We start from the raw sequence: 21110 nt of genomic DNA, 5'->3' as shown, positions 1-21110 counted from the left end.
AATAACCTCAAAAACTGGGTAAACCATTTGTCCTCTAGCGCACTACCTTTCCTGGGTTTTTTTTACCACCTACTATCGAGGTAAAAATTTACTCTCGTACTAACTGAGTTTTTGAACGTATAGGGAGAGTAGTAAATATTTACCCCAGTGAGGTTTTCAGCGAGTATAGAGGGAGTAAATTTTTACTACCCTCACAAAGTTTTTGAGGTGATTACTGGGACTTATTTCTGGTGGTAAAAAAATAAAAATTGACGGGTGCATTCGGCCAGAAACGACAAATCTATTGAATAGCAGAACTGATTGAATTTATTGAACGGCTGAATTGGTGACACATAGATTCACATACAGACAAACACGCACACACAACAAATGCAGAATAATACACCACTAGAACAGACTGCACGCGTTGCTCGACTACACTTCGACAATCCGGTATATATATAGGCACGACTTTTTGACCGGCCAAGTAGTACCGGTAGGAGAGCTCTTTTTTTGCGATGATTAACAACAGCGGTTGAAGGTGCACGCGTGAACTTAAGGTAGGCTGCAGGGCACTGAATGTCACACCAACCTTTTATTATAAATCTACCCGATCTCACCTTTTGAGTATCCAATAATTACTTGGCACACCGGGCTCATGGCCCCACGCGTGTTAGCACTGCTGATGCACAAGTCCATAAAATATACCTAAGTACGCACAAACTATGGTAGCTCAATGATTTTCATTGAGCGACGGTGCGCAAACACAGTAGCAGCACATGTTCATCACAACGGGCGTAGAGGAGTGGTGCACGCCGGCACACAAGCTTCTTACCGGCGGCGTACTAGGACTATCCGATGAAACACAGCTGGCGACCACAGAACACATATTCTGTGCGAATTTCGTCGTCATTTCAGACACAAATGAACACGTGACCGCTATCTTGCGGAGACGGGGCGGTGTATGCATACTTCCAACGAAAGACCACCATCCGGGCAGGTCCGGGTTTTCTTCGTGCTCACCGGCCGCCGCTTGTTGGTTCCGTCTGCCTCTTATCGGCTTCGTGCTACATGTTTGAGAACAGTTGGTGCATGAGGTGGGCAATTCGGGCAGCACTTTACTCGTGCAGACATCGCCTACTGTGGAACAAAATATATGCGATGCTTCTTTCACCTGCCCCGGCGACACACTCCCACTGATCACTGGTGGCCGCGGCTCGGTGCCGACGACAGAGTGAAGCATTTTGCTTATTGCTTCTCCAGCAGGCAAGCACGGACGATGACACCAGATTGATTTTGTTACCACTGGCAGATCTGGAGATATCCGCGAACTGGAGATATCCGCGACGTGCAGGTTCGGAGGCACTCGGAAGAGCACGGTCGCTCGATGATGTAGGAAACACGTGAGATCCATCAGCCCAACCAGACACACAGATACCGAGCTTCTTGCACTGTGTCTCCAAAGCCACCGCCGAGCAAAAGCGACAATTTGCGAAAATATGCAGGACAACTTTCCACAGCAGGTTTTCTTTCTTTTTTTTCTCTTTTGAGTGCCCCCCCCCCCTCCGTCTTTTTTTTTCGTTCGAAGAATGCTGTTCTCGCTTGTTGTGCTTATGCTGCCCCAGTTCCAGTAAAAGTGCGCTGACTCGAAGTCGGTCCAGAGGCACGGCGATGCAAAAAAAAAAAAAAAACAAAAGAAAAACATCTTTGGGCTTCGCGTACCTTCAGTATTCACTGAGAGCGTCACAAGGGGGGTATGGGGCAAAAGCCGCCGAAGCAGCTTCACCTTGCAGTCACGTGGTACTAAACTCTGAAACGCAGGTTAAAAATCACGTGATAGAAAACTCCCTAAGTGGTAAAACTGGATTTTGACATCCTTTTACTACTTGCCTGAGAGGTGGTGGTAAAACTACGTCATGTACCATCTTTTACTCCTACGCGAGGTAGTAATTTTAAACGCGAGAGAGTTTTCAGAGGTCATGAGCCGGAAAAACCCCAAACTCGGATAGTTTTTGCTTACAGTGTATATTACACTATGTCATATTCTATACGATACTATACGATGCTATGTCTGCTCTGTTCTTTCTCCATTTTTTTTTTTGTGTCAGTGATGGAAAGAGATAAAGAGATCTTTTGATCTCGTTCTCTCATCTATCACAGTTATTCCATACCACGCCGGACAAATCGGCGCACGCCTTCTAAGAGCAAAGCAAAAGATGAAGAAGAGGACGAAAAAAGCGCGAGCTGATTCGCGCTTATGACAGTTTCCAGGTCACGCCAAGCGGCATAACGACAAGTTTAACAGCTCCGCTCCGAAAAAGGTTCACCCATCATTATTTCAAAACTTCAAACGCCCGCCCTGGGTTGTAACCTCGCGGGTCACGCTCGCGACCGTGTCTTGGACCAGTTATCCCCGGCGTCGCGTCTCCGCCCAAGAGCGGTCGCAACAAGCTCTGCTCAGACGGCTTTCTCTTGCCATATACTTTATCCCTCCCGTAGAAATAGCGGCTCATCCATCAATCACACTTCGCGTACTTTGAGGTTTTCAGAAACGGGCCGGTTCGGTGTATACACGCGAGCCGAAAAACGGCTGCAGGATCGGCATCACGTCGGGAGCTAAAGGGAGGCAGAGAGGTTACGTCGAATGGGCTGCTGCACGTACGTCTTAATTTAGAGAGTTCGCGCCGCCTTTGCAGCCGCCGCCAGGGTTGCCCCTTTGCGTTATCATCAAAAGCAACAATACACGACGAAGTTGATGATGACGAAAAACAAGGAAAAAGAGATGGTAGCCGAGAAAAATAACCATTTGGGCCCGTGTATATAGATATTCAACAGGTGGGCAGGCCAAGGGTCCAAATAACGGGGGGGGGGGGGGGGGGGAGAGCCTACGCGCGCGTCAAGGAGAGGAGTTAGACGGGAGGGCACTTACGTTGGTTATGTCCGCGGTCGCAAACTATAACGTGAAAGGTGAGGGGGGGAGATGGAGAGGGGGTTTTAAGCCGAGGAGAAGGTCAGTAGGATGCTACACGCGGTGTTTCGAAGCTTCGCTAGCAGCGCAGCTTGCCTGCCTGCCTGCCTCCCCGGGCGGTGTTGCGGCCGTCATACTGGTTGCTGCTCGCCGGGCGTTTCTCAGAAACGCGTCGCGATTTCCTGGCCTGCTTCCTCTCTGTCTTTCTCGGTTATAATTTACGGCCCCTCGTCCTCCTTCACCATCCTCTCCCCTCGGCGCTAACACTTTTTGCGCATCTCTGGTCGGCGATTTATTGCGATCATGTATTAAACATCACCCCCGCGGACGCCTGAACGCTGCCCCGAATCAAAAGGAAAAAACAGATAAAAAAAAGGACGAGTATAGGCAAACATATTAGGAGCACGCGGCAGCAGCAGCAGCAGTAGCAGTATACGGCCTGGAGAGCTGCCACGTTGCATTATATGCTGGCCCAGACGAATGAACACCGCCACACAAATATGAGAAGCGACGGGGATGGGTTTGGCTGGCGGAGCTGAGCGCGATCGAAAACCGCCTGTTGACCCCTTATCACTTATGCAAAAACAAAATGAAAAAAAAAAAACGCGAGCTCTATCTGCGATCGCGCTAAGGTGAAAAAGCACGTTACGCGTGAGCTCGAAAGATTGGTTGATCGATATACGGGGTTTAATGTACTAATGATTGATTAATTTGTGGGGTTTAACGTCCCAAAACCACCATATGATTATGAGAGACGCCGTGGTGGAGGGCTCCGGAAATTTCGACCACCTGGGGTTCTTTAACGTGCACCCAAATCTGAGCACACGGGCCTACAACATTTCCGCCTCCATCGGAAATGCAACCACCGCAGCCGGGATTTGAACCCGCGACCTTCGGGTCAGCAGCCGAGTACCTTAGCCACTAGACCACCGCGGCGGGGCGTTTAATGTCCTAAAACCACCGTATGATTATGAGAGACGCCGTATAGTATAGTGATGTGCGCACCCAAATCTGAGCACACGGGCCTACAACATTTTCGCCTCCATCGAAAATGCAGTCGCCACAGCCGGGATTCGATCCCGTGACCTGCGGGTCAGCAGACGAGTACCATAGCCACCTGACGACCACGATGAGATAAAATGACAATTCAGTGCACTATCAGACGAAACAAAACACTCCTTGAGTCTTTTGTGGCCGATTCATAGTAGGTGTCACACGAAGTTGTGCTCACCCCGCCGCAGTGGTCTAGTGGCTATGGCCTCGGCTGCTGACCCGCAGGTCGCGGGCTCGAATCTCGGCTGCGACGGCTGCATTTCCGATGGAGGCGGAAATGTTGCAGGCCCGCGTGCTCAGATTTGGGTGCACGTTAAAGAACCCCAGGTGGTCGAAATTTCCGGAGCCCTCCACTACGGCGTCTGTCATAATCATATGGTGGTTTTGGGACGTTATACCCCACATATCATCATCATCGCGAAGATGTGCTTCCGAATATGAATAGTAAACGAGGACGAGAAGCACTGGCTACCACAGCTGGCTGAATGTCGAAGCAACCAACCCAATTAGAAAAAGCGAGACGTCAGTTTACGCCCCAACAGTTTCGCATAACTTAGAGCGCGTTCATCAAACGCACGCGCATTAACTGCCGTCGCCCCCACCGCGTTACGTCAGATTAGGCGAGTTAACGTTCACCGCTACAGGCCACAGCGCGCACCACGCCTGACGTTGACGGCTACAACGTCGAGGGCGCCCCTTAACCCCCTTATCGCCAACCAACGACGACAACCTCGTTGCGGAAATAAAATACCGCGCCGTTAAGCGTTACGGCGCTACGCTCCGGTAGCTCACTCGCGCGATCGTACACACAGCGGTACGGAAACGCTATATGTATACACTGCAATACCTGCCGGCACTTCCCCGCAACCACGTTTTGTTTTTGTTTTCGAGCTTGCAATGCCGTACCATTCCGTGGTTAGTTTCCATAGAAATAGGCCGCCAGAGAAAACGACGTAAATGCACAAAAAATAAAAAATAATCTCCGCTGTTCAATGGGAACGGGCAGCAACGGCAAAAATCGGAGCGTCGTCGAAATGTACATACATCAGGCCTAAAAGGTGCCTTGTTTCCCTTGCTGCTTCGAGAGATAAGGGACTAAAATGTGACGACTGTCGCAAGAGTGCAGCGAAAAGAAAAATAAGAGTTCAGTAAAGCTATACGCAACGGGAAGGGCATGCCACATCAGAGACGTGCGAGATTTATGCGAGTGTGGGGGGAGGGGCTAATAAAAGTACCTATCTGCCAAGGCGCTCCGCTAGGGGGCTACGGTCGCAATCGTGAGCAAGAGCGCGTGGTGTCGGGTTGGTATATATGTATACGCTTATCTAGTCATATCAGGATATATAAAATTCGAAATTAGCGTGCGTGAGAATCATTCCGACGCCGAAATTGCAGTCGTAGCTTTAGAGATATAGGAAAGGAAATCGTGTGCAAGTACGACACTGTACAGAAAGACAGAATAACAAAAAAAAAACCATACGCACGAAAACCCATGCAAGCGAGAGATAAAAAAAACTCGCAATCATCATAACGCACAGTCGTACAGAAAAGTGTGCATAAAATAAAAACCTGCAAGAACGTCGAGATATGAAGGAGGGGGCAGGGCAGTTAAAACAAAAGGTAATTGGCCCGTACATCAATGTAGTTTGTGAACACGTAACGAAAAATAAAACAAAAGAAGGGCGGTGTGACAGAACATCAGGGAGTGGACAACGTTTCAAACAAGCAACCCTGTACCGCTATGGGTAATGACAACCGCAGAGGGTTGTGTATGCGGGAATCGGGAAGACAATAGGCGCAAAAAAAGAAGGAAGCACTTCTGTGGGACTACGCACAAAAACCATCATTCTAACGAGGTCCACGCTCAACTGTCGGCCCTGCAACATTGCGCCACGTGTCTGAGTATAAAAGGAAAACAAAAAAGGCATATAACAGAAAAACGAAAGTTTTAATTGCGTATACAGCTAAGCGAGCAAACATTACGTGCGATTTATATTTATAAATATTACCTGCGCCATGTTTTCGACTGGGGTTAGTTGTGCGGTAGGGCGACGCGATTGCGAAAAAAAAAAATAAAAACAAAAATCTAGCTCTCTCTCTTCCCCTTCGTAGCTTTTCGTCGGAGATGAAAATTACGTTTCAATGTTCTCTACGACACGACCCTGCTTTCTTTCTTTTCTTTTTTTTATTTGCGATTAACATGGCACCGACGTCCATATCTTTCTCTGCTCTGTCCAACATCTACACGTTAAAAAAAGGGAAAAAAAACAAGACAAAGAGCAAACGAAAGATAACGAGCAGCAGACAGCACTCATTGCGTAGGGAATACCATCGTGCAAACGCTCTGTAGCGTGGCCCCAGTCCGTTATAGGGAGATATATAGAATCGCCACGCCGAGAAACAACGCACCTATCTCTACAACGCCTACAATTTTCTCTGTTATCTCCTCCTCTCTCTCATTTCGAGCGCCGTTTCACTATCTCTCGTTTAGAAGAAAACGTCACAAAAAAAAAATACGTGTATCAGCTACCAACTCGTACGGACAGCGAGAGAGTTGAGCGCGTGGCTGTTGTGAATGTGAAAAAAGAGAGAGTGAAAGAAAAAATGTACGCCTTTACACGGCGAAAGAACGAATTAGATGGAGAGGAGGGAGAGAAGAGCGGACGTGTCTGTGTGCGAAACGTGGCGTGCGCATTCGCGAAGCGTAGTACAGCTGATATTGTATAGGCCAGTTAAATACGCGGTACGCCACGCCTCAAACAGCCTCCTTGCCTAAGCACCGTCAACTCTTTCATTGACTTTTTCTTTTCTTTCCTGTCTATTTTTTTTTCTGCACTAACTACACCCGTTCCCCCTTCGGGGCGATTTCTATTATTTATAGTGTTGTGCATAGGCCAAGATACGCGCGTGCGTGTGCGTACGTGCGTTGGTATAGTTCGGCTAAAGAGGTTAGAAAGGAAGCGGCCGGCTCTGCAGTGTGAAAACAAAACTTCAGAAATTACAAAAAAACAAAAAAAAAGCGGAGCGACCAGTTTGCTTTCTAGTCGATCAACACGTCAAACGCAGCAACCTCGAAGAGCGGCCAATCCAGAAACACAAGATTAGATAAATAAAAACTAAAAACGGCGGTGTACTGAACATTGACTATGCGAGTCCACCAACGATTTCAGTTAGAAAACCGCTGAAGGCACACCGAGAATCGCGGAGAGGGCGAGAAGGGTGTTTAGGCAAGGGGGGGGGGGGGGGGGGGCGTGTGGAAGTTAAAAGCATGGCAGTCCATTGTTCATTTTGCTTTCGCAGCAATCTCGCAAGTCGTTACAGTTAGGCAAGCCCGCACCAAACAAACAAACAAAGGTAAGACCCAACGCGCTAGCTCTCAGTTCAAAGCAAAAATAAAACACCTCGCATTCGTTTTGGCGCTATCTCGAATAGCCTTCCCTTCTTGTAATGGCTCTTCCTTCTTCTTCCCTGCTCTTCTTCATTCTGTTCTCTCGTAGAAAAACCAAGGCACTGTTTCAAACTTTGCGAAGATGGAAGCACAAGTCAAACAAGAGAATATAAATAAAACGATGCCACCAACGGCGCCACGCAGAACATTATGGATGCGTTTTAGACCACGAGTCGGTAACTAAGGAGAAAAAAAAAAAAAGGGGGGGGGGGGTATCGCGGTTCTACAAAACTTCTTGCTTCTTCTGGTTCGCCCGCTTGATTACCTTCGATTCTTCTTGTTTGTTTGTTTGTTTGTTTTCCGCCTCAAGAAGTGCTCTAGCAAAGCAAAGTTTGTTCCGAGGAGCGCGAAAAGCGGGGGGGGGGGGGGGGAGAGAGAAGGAAGAGTGGGCACGGCCGACACGGCGGAAGGAAGCAACGAGTTAACGCAGCCTCGACTCGCACAACATCGCAAACAACAGCAGCTCCCCGCGGTGGCGGGCTGACAAAACAAAAAGAACAGCCCGCTCTAAAACTGACAACTGAATGTTGCCTGTGGGCGAAAGAAAGGAGTAGTAGAGAGCGAGCGCTAAAGAGGAGAACGCAAAATAGATAAACAGCCTAATGCGTTGTGCTACCGGTGTTCACATTGGACTGAAAATATAGTCAAAGCAAACAAAAAAAATATTGAAATAGGTAAAGCAAGAGGGGTAGAAAAGAAACCGAGTGATGAGGTCGGGGTAATAACTAAAGCGGTGAAACACCTAGGACCAACCGCACGCGCAATGTGCATTCAGAAAAGTATGGATAACAGGAGCAGCGCGACCTCCCCAGCGTTGCAGAGAAGCCAGCGTGCAGGCTGAGCAAGCGGGATAAAACAAAAACGGCAAGTAAATTAAAACCGCGACTCCTCAAAGAGCACGCCAGTGTACGCTATGGCGCCGCAACTCAAATCCGTATCGCGCGATCGTTGCAATTCTGTACCGCAATTAGTTTAATGACCGTCTTTCTTTCTCTCTTGCTGGTCTTTTTTTTTTTTTTGTTTGCCCTTCGCGGCCTTTTCCACGCCTCCCTCACCCTCTGACACAGCCTACCTCTACCTTTATTCTTGTTTGTCGTATTTCACTCCTCTTTACAAAACGAACTTCTACTCCCTTGGAAGCATCCCTCTCTTTTTGATGGCGTCGCGTTTAATCACTCTTTCGCGGTAGTGAAGCCCTCCGAGTATAGAGAATATATACTTCGAACGTAGAAATGAGCAATAAAACGGAGAATGGGAGCGAGTGAGGAGGGTAATAAGGGTACGCAGTTCAGATGAAAGAGTGGTCCGACGAGTTATGCATCGTTTCAGCCGCTTTGTTTCGGTTTTCGTTACGAGCTCGGCATTACGGCCTTTATGTTAGCCTTCTTCATCACAAACGCGCAGTACACTCGGGCTGAACTCTTTTTTTTCCCTTTTTTTTTCTGCTGTACCACACACGCCCGTTCATTTCACTTCGTTGTATCCGACGCGTTTTGAAAAAAAGAAATGAAGACAAAAAAATCTTCTGCCATGTTGTTTGTTAGGTGCCTGTTTATACAGGCACCTTAACAAACTACGCCGCGGATAATAGTTGTTGCGTAGTTACTCTTTGTTTAGATGCAAATAAAGCGTGGCGTGTGGCTTTAATTATAATTATTGGAATTCCTTCATTCCAACATCACTCCACGCCGAGGTGCATTAAGGGAAAATTAAAATAGTCACGCAGGAGAGGCTGGAGGAGTGGTGCGTCTATAGCGTTCCAGTTTAATGTACCTCCGGCACTTCTCGCATTTTCTTAATACGTTCCTTTTTCTGTAGTTTGGGGAGAGGGTGTTGTGATGGAGTAAAGCTATCTTTTTAATTAGCCCCGACTTTTGTTTCTTTCACCGGGCGACGTAAGCGTCATTCAGTGGCCTCCACGCTGATTGTGACCGCAATGCCGACTGGGGGTAACTGCCTCCGTGCCAGCGAATAGCGTTCCTGCTTTCCCATTCCTCTTAGTGTTTTCAGTTCTTTCTCTCCCATTTCCCCCCCCCCCCCCCCGTGGGGTAGCAAACGCGGCACAACCTGGTTAACTTCCCTTCATCTATATACTCTGCGTCTTTCTCTCTTAAGGACCGGATGGGAAGACAGTGCTGCGTGTGAAACACTGCGCCGCTGATGAAACCATTGAACGTGTTTCACGTCAGCACCCTCAGTACAGATCTCAAAGACAGTCCCTCTCAGATGCGTTAACGTAACGTGACTCGACGAGCAGCCACTTTCTCTGAGAAATCAGTCTTACAATGCCGGAATGATCGAGTTTCGCGCCTGAAAGCGTCAAAGGCGCTGTCGAATTTCCTGCGAGCGACCCACCTCGTTGAACGATTGTGAAATTCCCGAGTGTGTGTTTGCGTGTGTATTTGTGCATTCCTCATTACTTTCTTCCTCAAATTTTTTTACCTCCCCCTACCCCTTCCCGAGTGCTGGGTAACCAGCCATAAATTTCTTTTTCGGTTACTCTCCCCGCCTTTCCACATCACATCTTTCTCTCTTACGGCCGGACACTGCAGGATGCATTAAACAGTGCTTTGCGTTCACGTCTATTCTATTTTTTGCCAGCTTGTCTCCTTCGTTTGTTAAATTTTTCTTTGTGGAACTACAGCGTTTACACGTCTGCGGTGTCACGTCACAAGAAAATAAAAGGTAATGAAATATATATATATATATATATATATATATATATATATATATATATATATATATATATATATATATATATATATCATCAGCCTGACTACGTCCACTGCAGGCAAAAGGCCTCTCCCATATATATCAATTAACAAATTACTACATTGCAGTTACAACACAGTCACCCTTAATGGCAGCTGAGAAGGTTTGACAAAAGAGAGATTTCCCAAGATACCAACAACTACGAAAGAACCACATCAATATAAAAAGTCCCGCTGTGTACTGACATCGTATAGGTTGCTACGTCGTTTGAGACAGTCCATTAAACGGATTAACGGCAAACAATAAATACAAATACAATGTTTGTAACTTCATTGTTTTCTCGACCCAGGTTGACAAGCTGACTGTTCCTAAACGGCAGTTCCATCCATCTCTTAAAAGGTGACACCTCGCGAGCAGTGAGAAATTTTCACGCGTTGAAAATTTTGTTTTTGATCAATTTTCATGGCCCCTCCTCGTTACGTACACGCCACTCTGTAGGCCTAAGGTGAGCTCAGCGCTGACGATGAGTTCCTCGACTCGACTTCCCTCGATGAGCTCCTCGGCTCGACTTTCACCCTTCACTTGGCAGAGTTGACCACTGCGCCTCCACTCGGCTGAAAATGACGCTGCTCTACTCAGTAGTTGCAGCAGACTATCGTTCATATGCATTGATTTGCCGTGTCGAGAGATGACGCTTCCATCGGCTTTCTCAAATGAAGGCGAAGTGTTGAGTGAAGAGAGGTTCTATAATACAGGGGTAAGTCTGATCAACCCTAAAACACCGACAACGCTGGAGCGGTGCGCATACGCTTCACTATTTGATTTATCCCTAACTACTCAAACTTGAGTAATTCCTTAACTTACCTTATTTTGTGAGCGCCACGCGACAGGAAGCCTTGATAGGTAGCAGCGGGAGAAGCAGCAGCTAGACAGAAAACCAACAAGGAACGCCACTGGTTATATTCAATATATATAAAAAAACTTTCCCCAACTAGTAGTCATGTTTACGATAAGTAAAAAAATAAAGAAGAAAACTAATAGAACGCGCCGCCTGTGCAGCAAGCGGGGACGGGGAGATCGATCAGCTGCCAGGAAAGCTGCCCCGCTGCGCTGGCGTATATGCATTCTTTGCCTGATAAAGTATCTGTCATCACTTCATTAGAAAATTAATTTCGCACTCTACGCGCCTTCTGCGCGCCCACCTGTGGGTGACGTTTGATAAACGGTTAACCACGCTCGTTTAACATGTGTAAGGGACGTGACTATTACTACCATTAGCTATTTACTGAGAAGGGGGTATAATTTTTCACGCGAATACAGTAACTACGTCGGTCAAATAACGCTCTCATTTATAACATTCGGCGGTTCGCATAAGTAAAAGAGTTCAGCCCATGTGCCTCGCAGATGGCTTTTACAGCGGAAGCTGGTGGTTTTCAACGTAACCACTGCCTAAGTGCTGTTATGACTTTGAGCGACTCATAAAAGACGCACGTGCAAAGCCACCACCATGGATGGGCCAATGTTAAACGAATGTATCGGCAATTAAGTATATTCCGACGTGAGTAATTAGTAAGGTCACAAAACGCCACATACGCAAATGCAATCGTTTTTGTGCATAAGCATCCATGTCACACTGTTGATTAATAAGATAAAAAAAAAATACAACACTTCCAGGGTACAGCCCAATATCGCGGCGAGCAACGCACCGGTGAAAACACGCTAGTCTAATAGGAATTGGAAATAACAAAGGGCTTCTGCTAGAAAGATCTCAGAGGAGTATTCGATGACGTGGAATGCCCGTCGCAATAGCAGCAGTCTCTCGTGCGGTATACCATCCTGTTCAAACTTTGCACGTCCTCACCTTTCACGCCGGCTCTAGGAGACCGGCGCACTACAAAAATGAAAAAAAAAAAACATCTTTAATTTAAATTCCAAGCCCATAGAGATATTTGACGGCGTAGCTATGCGAACACGGACATATCTACCTAACCGTTTCGTGTTTCTTGTCGTACGAGACCCTCTTTCGATCCGCCACGCTGGTATAGTGCTTATATTTAGTGCTCGACTGCTAACCTGCAGGCCGCAGGTTCGAATCCCAACCGCGGCGGCCGCATTTTCAGTGGAGGCGAAAATACTCGAGGGCCGTGGACTTAGACTTAGAGAGAGAGAGAGAGAGAGAGAGAGAGAGAGAGAGAGAAATTCAGAAATGTAACGAGGTTAACTATATAGACTAAGTCTAGTTTGCTACTCTACACGGGCAAAGGGGAATGAGGGAGTAAAGGAGAGAGAAAGGAGGAGGAGATACACATAACTCAGATTTAGGTGGCCGCAATTTCCGGACCTTCCATTACGGCGTCTCTCATGATCATATCATAGTTTTGGGACGTGAAATCCCATGAATTGTACATATTATTAAGCCACATTTACAACCTAAGCAGGAAGTGAAGTGTAACATCTTGTGGCATCTATAGGTGTTGCCATGTTAATGTGATATCCTGCATGCTATTCACCCTGTGACGACACATCGGTATATAAAGAGCGATTATTACATGCGTCCTCCGTATTTGTTCACACGAAGCCACCAGATCTTGAATCGCGGAATATTTTACAGCGCAACGGGTTAGATGCGGACACAGAAGGGACGCGCTGTAAAATATGCCACGGTGAAGATTCACCAACTCGCCCAATTCGCTATCTTGAATCTATGGGTGGCGTGTAGGGAGGTGAAAGTCGGTAATACGAAGGTTGCGGGTTTGGTTCTCGCTAGATCTTTCTTGGTCCGCTTTGATTTTCCGTTACTTCATAACTACTACGCTTCAAGAGACAAATTTTAAGTCGTGTACCTGTGTGGTCGAACGTTCGAAAATGTGTGGTCACGGTACTATACCTGTCGCATCACTTTCTTCCTTTCTTTCCTTCTTTCTTTCTTTTTATCTTTCTTTCTTTCTTTTTTTGCCATCCTAATACCTTTATCCTCAACCTCCTTCCAAGTCAAAGTAGTATTATCGGTAGTATCACCGGTGGGTTCCCTGGTATTTCAATAAAGAGTGTTCTCTCACCATCTCCCGAAGCAAGCAACACGCATTCAGCGAACAAGCATGCGACGATTTATTTCGTTTTCCCTTTCCCCGCGATTGCCACGTACACACCGCAAGTCACACCCGATTTCGTGTATACGCGCCCCTGCATGCGAGTGCGTGGTGATGAAGTATAGGCGGAAGCGAGACCCGAACGGGAGGAAAACGCCCGCCGTTTGCGACGGGCCGCTGCGTTACACCCATATATACGTACCAATCTTTTCATGAATTCGTTCTTTCCTCGGACGATCAGTGATTGGAACGCGTTACCTTTTGAAGCATTCTGTGATAATGAAAATCCCGACTTCGATAACTATGTATCTTTCCGTTTTTAACCGTACAACTCAAGATCTCAGACTGTCTCACGTTGTATTTGATTTGCATTCTCCGGTTGCAATTTGCAATTTCTTGCTGCCATTTAACTTTGTTCAAATGTTATCCTGCGTTCTACTGCCTTAACGTGTTTTTTATTACTTGAACTTTCTTTTTTATTTAAGTTACACTGCGAATCACTTTTTATTATGCCCCCCTGCTTGGTCTTTGGACCGCAGTATTCTGTAAATAAATAAAATAAATATGCGCATGCGCCGCACCTAATATTCTGTGGAGCCGTATGGGAAATGCTCGACGTACATGCTCGCGTTGCAACCTCCGCACAAGACTCGCACATATCTTGATTGCTAGGCCTTCGTGAGAACTATAGGCCCTGGTGAAACTTTACGAATAACTATTGTCCCTATACGTGCGTGAGTGCCTGCACGTGCTTTTCTAGCGTGTGTATATGCGATGATTGTATATACCATATAGTCCCATCCTATAGTCCTGAGTACCAAGCTAAGTAGCAAGCATCCCAAGTAGCAAGCTGGGCGGTGAACCAGGCTAACTTCTACGGGATAATCATTATTAAATAGTGATCTAAGTTCATTTCGCGGTATGTTTTCCGCCGCAAACATCTTTCACTTGTTTGATTTTGTATATTCCGAAATACTGCTCCCCCCCCCCCAACGCTAGAAGGCGTAGCTATAACCAATGCATGCCAGTTATATATATATATATATATATATATATATATATATATATATATATATATATATATATTGCTACGTGCCAGTGCATGGAGCTGAAGAAGACGAAGCAGATAGACTGGCACGAGCTAATCTGTGTGGCTGGCGCTGCTCGCCTAACCGTCTGTAAATACATCGGTGACTACCCCTCTGAGTCAGTCTCCTTCACGTAACATATTTGGTGGAGTTGTGCGATCCCCGTCCTCGCCACGGAACTCCGAAGCGGACGCTCACTCGCGGCTTACAACATGACCACCCAAGACTCGGCTACATCCTCTCCGGTCGCTCCCCCTTCTGCCCGACCTGTCAACCCAGCGCCCGCAACAACATTCGTGACGCTTCCCGCGCTCAAAGACCCCGGCGTGTTCTCGGGCAGCGAGGGTTCCGACGTCGACCAGTGGCTACGCCTCTACGAACGCGTCAGCGCCACTTACAGGTGGGATCCCACTCTTATGCTGGCAAACGTCATCTTTTATCTCGACGGAACACCTCGTGTTTGGTTTGATAACCACGAGCATGACATAACAAGCTGGGACAGCTTCAAGGCAAAGATCCGTGAGCTTTTTGGCAACATCTCTGGTCGTCGTGAAGCTGCGAAAAATGAGTTGTCGACTCGCGCACAATCTTCCACGGAGCCCTACATCGGTTATATTCAGGCTGTCCTTTCACTATGCCGCCAAGCTGACGAAAATATGTCTGAACCTGAAAAAGTTGCCCATATCCTAAAGGGTATCGCCGACGATGCGTTCAACTTGTTGGTATTCAACAATGTGTCGTCTGTTGATGCCATCATTCAAGAATGCCGCCGGTTCCAACAAGCTAAAAGCAGACGCATCTCCCATCAGTTCCAGCGCCTCCTGAACACCACTGCGACGTCCTCATGTCTCGACACATATCATCCACCAGACAACTGTGACAACTTGACGCGAATCGTCAGGCGGGAGCTTGAAGCGGCTGCTCCAGCTAAGGTGGGAACAACGTCCCCTGACCCCTCTCCGCCAATTACGTTGCCTCTCATTTAAGCAGTCGTCCGGCAGGAAATCGCCAGCTTGGGAATTCACTCTATCTCACCGCCTACCCACACCGACTACCAGCCCCGATACACGCCTGCACGTCCCTTCCCGACCGGCTCTCCCTCAACGTTCCGTAATCCGTCCGCATGGCGAACACACGATGACAAGCCGATATGCTTCTCGTGTCACAGAATCGGGCACATTTCTCGCCATTGCAGAAGTCGCTGGGGTCCTCCTGCACAACCGTCCTCTCGTCCCTTATATGCACGTCCTGCCTATCGCCATGAGACCAGCCGCGACCATTTTGCCCAGGAACCTGCTTCTGAACGCCGCTACTCCCGCTCTCCATCCCCCCAACGTCGCCAGTCTCGTTCTCCACAGCCCCGCCGACCATCTTCCCCCGCCTTCCCACGAGGTTCTCCGACGGAAAACTAAGCGTTGCAGCCCCCGGAGGTGGCGCTGCATCGCTCGGACTGACCGAAAATCCTCTTTTGACGATACCGACAAAACGGAACCTCATAGACGTACAAGTAGACGGCCTACATGTCACTGCTCTTGTCGACACCGGCGCCCAACTTTCCGTGATGACGAGTGATTTTCGCCGCAAGCTCAAGAAGGTTCTCACACCTGCGACCACCCAGTTCGTCCGTGTTGCGGATGGTGGCATAGCATCGATCGTTGGAATGTGCTCCGCTCGTGTGAGCATTGCGGATCGACACACAGTTGTCCTCTTCACAGTCCTTGATAAATGCCCCCACGACGTAATCTTAGGCCTCGACTTCCTATCCGCGCATTCTGCCCTCATAGACTGTTCGACCAGTACGCTCCGTCTACACTTGCCCGCAACAGAACCTCTTACACAACGGCCGAGTCGCCTCTACACAACGGGACACGCGCGCCTCCCTCCACAGACACTGACCTACATAGAGCTCGTCTCAATACCACCAGTTCCCGACGGTGACTATGTTCTGACCCCTATCACCGATGTTCTCATAAGCCGTGGCATTACATTACCGCACACCATTCTGTCCGTCGCAGGAAATTCTACGTGCCTCCCAGTTGTCAACTTTAGCTTGACACCTCAAGTTTTGCCGCAAGGGATGTCTTTAGCGTTGCTCTGCACCTTAGAAGACAATGCGGTAGATGTTTTCGCGATGGCCGCCCCTTCTGAACCCCACGCTCCACATCAGCCTGCCACTTGCTCCGACAGCGCTATTACTTCGATGATCGCTTCCAACTTAACACCGCAGCAGACTGATGAGCTCCACCGGGTTCTGCTGTCCTACATCGACGTATTTGACATCAGCGGCCGTCCGTTGGGGAAAGCTACCGGTATGAGCCACCGCATAAACACTGGTAATGAGCATCCTATTCATAGGCGCCCATATCGGGTGTCGGCGGCCGAGCGTCACATCATCCAAAGTGAGGTCGACAAAATGCTCGCCAAGGACATCATTGAGCCATCTTGCAGTCCTTGGGCTTCTCCTGTAGTGCTAGTCCGCAAGAAAGACGGTGCATGGCGTTTCTGTGTGGATTATCGACACCTAAACAAAATTACCAAAAAAGACGTCTACCCTCTGCCACGAATAGATGATGCGCTTGATTGCCTCTATGGGTCCCACTATTTTTCCTCCATAGACCTTCGTTCCGGCTACTGGCAGATAGAGGTAGATGAAATGGACCGTGAAAAGACGGCATTCATCACCCCCGATGGCCTATATCAGTTCAAGGTCATGCCCTTCGGCCTTTGTAACGCTCCAGCCACCTTCGAACGAATGATGGACTCCCTGCTCAGAGGATTCAAATGGTCCACATGTTTGTGCTACTTGGACGACGTCATCGTCTTTTCACCAACGTTTGAAACTCACATAGAGCGCCTCTCAGCCATCCTGGGAATCTTCCGTCGCGCTGGCCTGCAGCTCAACTCGTCCAAATGTCACTTTGGACGCCATCAAATCACAGTGCTTGGCCATTTAGTAGACGCCAACGGTGTACAACCAGACCCGGCAAAAATCAGCGCCGTCAAAAACTTTCCTGTACCACGATCTGCGAAGGATGTACGCAGCTTTATCGGACTATGCTCCTACTTCCGACGCTTCGTGAAAAATTTTGCGCACATAGCGAGGCCGCTTACGCAGCTCCTCAAGAAAGAAGTCCCGTTTTCATGGGGCTCCGAAGAGGCTTCTGCGTTCTCGACTCTCGTCGCTCTTCTCACTACCCCTCCGATTCTGGCACACTTCAACCCTGCTGCCCCTACGGAAATCCGTACAGATGCAAGTGGGCATGGCATTGGTGCAGTGCTGGCTCAGAAACAACATGGCCATGATTGCGTTATTGCATATGCCAGCCGCCTCCTATCCGCCCCTGAACGTAACTATTCGATAACAGAGCGTGAGTGCTTGGCTCTTGTATGGGCGGTAGCGAAATTTCGACCTTATCTATACGGACGCCCATTTTCGGTAGTTACCGACCACCACGCACTCTGCTGGCTGAACTCTCTGAAAGATCCATCAGGCCGCCTTGGTCGCTGGGCTTTGCGCCTGCAAGAGTTTTCCTATTCGGTGGTCTACAAATCTGGCCACCTACACCGTGATGCCGATTGCCTCTCCCGGTACCCTGTCGACGATCCTGAGGACACTGACGAGCCCACGGAGAACTCTATCTTGTCAGTGTCCGACTTCCTTAATATTGGGGAAGAACAGAAACGTGATCCAGAGCTGCTTGACATCATCAGCCGTATCGAATCCTCCACAAATGATGCTTCCGTCCGCTACTTTGTCATTCAAAAGGGTGTGCTATACCGTCGCAATTTCCGACTAGACGGGCCCGACCTTCTCATTGTTGTGCCTAAGCATTTGCGCCGCTGTGTTCTCACCGAACTTCACGACGCTCCCGCGGCTGGACACCTTGGCGTATCCCGCACGTACGAGCGCGTCCGGCGCCGTTTTTTCTGGCCAGGCCTTGCTCGTTCGGTACGCCGATACGTCGCCACATGTGACCTATGCCAACGTCGTAAGACACCATCGCTGCTACCCGCTGGCCATCTTCAACCAATTGACATACCCGCGGAACCATTTTACCGTGTTGGGTTAGACCTGCTTGGTCCTTTTCCCACATCAACATTGGGAAACAAATGGATAGCCGTTATCACAGACTACGCTACACGCTACGCTATTACGCGAGCTCTACCGACCAGCTGTGCAACCGACGTCGCTGACTTCTTGTTACGGGACGTTATATTGATTCACGGTGCGCCGAGACAGCTTCTCACAGACCGTGGCCGTACATTTTTATCCCAAGTCATCGCCGACATTCTGCGTTCTTGTTCGACGCAACACACACTGACAACCGCTTACCACCCTCAAACAAACGGCCTTACGGAACGATTTAACCGCACTTTAACAAATATGCTCGCTATGTACGTGTCGCCCGACCACCGAGACTGGGACCTTGCCTTACCCTACGCAACTTTCGCGTATAATTCATCCCGTCACGACACAGCGGGCTTTTCGCCGTTCTACTTATTGTACGGAAGAGAGCCGACTTTACCACTGGACACAGTCATCTCAGCTCACACCTCGTCCACCAGCGAGTATGCCCGCGACGCGATTGCGCGAGCCGATCATGCCCGTCAGCTCGCTCGCGCTCGGCTGATGGCGTCGCAAACCAACCAATGCCGTCGGTACGATGCGGAACATAGAGACGTACATTTCGCTCCCGGTACCCTCGTTTTACTCTGGTCCCCTCATCGTCGGCTGGGCCTATCCGAAAAACTTCTGTCTCATTACACGGGACCCTATCGTATATTGCGTCAAGTAACACCTGTCACCTACGAGATCAGCCCCATCTGCCCATCATCATCTACTATGCGGCCCAGTGATATCGTACACGTCTCGCGGATCAAGCCCTACAATAATGCGTCAGATAACGACCTTTAAAGCACCGGGACGGTGCCTCCGCCGCCGGGGGTCATGCTACGTGCCAGTGCATGGAGCTGAAGAAGACGAAGCAGATAGACTGGCACGAGCTAATCTGTGTGGCTGGCGCTGCTCGCCTAACCGTCTGTAAATACATCGGTGACTACCCCTCTGAGTCAGTCTCCTTCACGTAACAATATATATATATATATATATATATATATATATATATATATATATATATATATATATATATATATATATATATATATATATATATATATATATATATATATATATATATATATATATATATATATATATATATAAAAGGTATGTATGTGTGTGTGCGTGCGGGAGCGCGCCAGTGCCCACGTATCCGGTCAAGAGCCGGCGACTGCCACCGCGGAGAGGCAGATATGAAAAATACTACTCGCTCGGCTGTATACGCGCTTCCCGCACGAAAAATGAGCCAACAAGACCCGAGGCGTTGCGTCCAGGGCAAGGGCCGGCGCAGAGGCTGTGGACCAACACGGGCGTGTTTCCTCCAACGTGCGACGGAGAAACCAATTACGCGAAGGGCTTGAAAAATACGAGATTGCGCGGACTCACCCCGCCTCGTGGGCAGCACCCTCAAACGAATCGGCCGCTAACCCGGGACAGCTATGGAAGTGGTGTATCCGTACCAGCGAAGCCGCGTCGCAACATTCCAGGGAGACTATTGCTGCGTTCGCGAGAAGCGCCGAAAGATGCTCGTGACCCTGTTTGGCCCTGCACATATACCCACGTGTCAATTGTCAGCTGCATCAAAATAATTACTAATGATGATGATGACGACGACGACGACGATGATGATGATGATGATGATGATGATGTGGTGTTGTTGGTGGTGCTGGTGGTGGTAGGTTTAAGGGCAACTCGGGTCAAAGAGCGCCATACACAGGTTTGCTGGTCAACTTTGTTTCTTTGGTGAATCTGTTCGTTCAATTCAAAGTAGTCCGAAACACAGGATCGAAGCGAAATGTGCTTGTGCAACAATGCTGTGAAGTGCAGGAAAAATGCAGAGTGACGAAGGAAGACCAACCAGACAGAGCCCACTTAGCCAACTTGCAGTGAGCGACTTGAAATAATCACTGAATCATTAGGGCCGTGATGATAAAGAGGATAATGTAGAGAAGGAGAAAGAGAAGGAAAGAAGTGAGAAGTTCACCCGTTATCACCACTGACAGTCGCACAACACAACGGTGGTGAGGTGGTACGCATCGTTCGCCTACAATACGAGTGGCGACAGGTTCGATTATCAGTGCCAACGAAAACCGGACATCTCTTATTTGGAGAGGAAGAGAAGGTACCACGATTTGGCACTCGGTAATCCTGCGGAGCTTACCTACGAAAAGTCGAATCTCATTTCTTTGCTCTCCTCTACCTTTTATGTTAGCGGGAAAGCGTTAAAGAGCTCGTTGCGCAGAAATTTCGGCATCGTTCGTTCTGAGTGAAAAATCATCACTTTTTTCGTGACCTAAAAATTGAGAGAGTATGCAAATAAAATGAATAAGAATTTCGGGTACGAGCGGAGATCGAAGCCGCGTCGTTTGCGTGGGAAGCGGGTGTTCTATACCACTCAACCTCGCGTCTATTTGTGAACACTGCGAAAATAACTTCCTCTGCTTGGAAATGCAGTGAAAGCCACTTATATTGTTTTTCAGAAACGAGCGCGTCCTCTTTACGGGTTTCACAATACAACATGAACTATTGCAGGAATAATGCCTGGTACAAGCGTGCATTCTCCTCGAGCGCCAGAACACGCGATGATCATAATGACTTCATTGTCTAAAGCTGGTCATCTATCACGAAAGGCACACACGTTACTGCGCCCAGG

General features: G+C 48.4%; 1 protein-coding gene across 2 annotated transcripts in view; it reads right to left on the bottom strand.

The window, feature by feature from the left end:
- Positions 1-21110, bottom strand: part of LOC119180887 (uncharacterized) — a 459598-nt gene that overhangs the window by 408811 nt on the left and 29677 nt on the right. The window contains exon 2 of one of the 2 annotated variants that reach the window (XM_075875563.1): positions 11025-11085. The exons of the other annotated variant lie outside the window; for it this stretch is intronic. The gene's annotated coding sequence lies outside the window, so the exon portion shown is untranslated. The remainder of the gene's footprint in view (positions 1-11024; positions 11086-21110) is intronic. 2 annotated transcript variants of the gene reach the window in all.

Source organism: Rhipicephalus microplus, chromosome 10, assembly GCF_043290135.1.
Source record: "Rhipicephalus microplus isolate Deutch F79 chromosome 10, USDA_Rmic, whole genome shotgun sequence".
Classification (NCBI taxonomy): domain Eukaryota; kingdom Metazoa; phylum Arthropoda; class Arachnida; order Ixodida; family Ixodidae; genus Rhipicephalus; species Rhipicephalus microplus.
The sequence above is the reverse complement of the archived record's forward strand: the minus strand, read 5'-3'. Positions and strand labels throughout refer to the sequence as shown.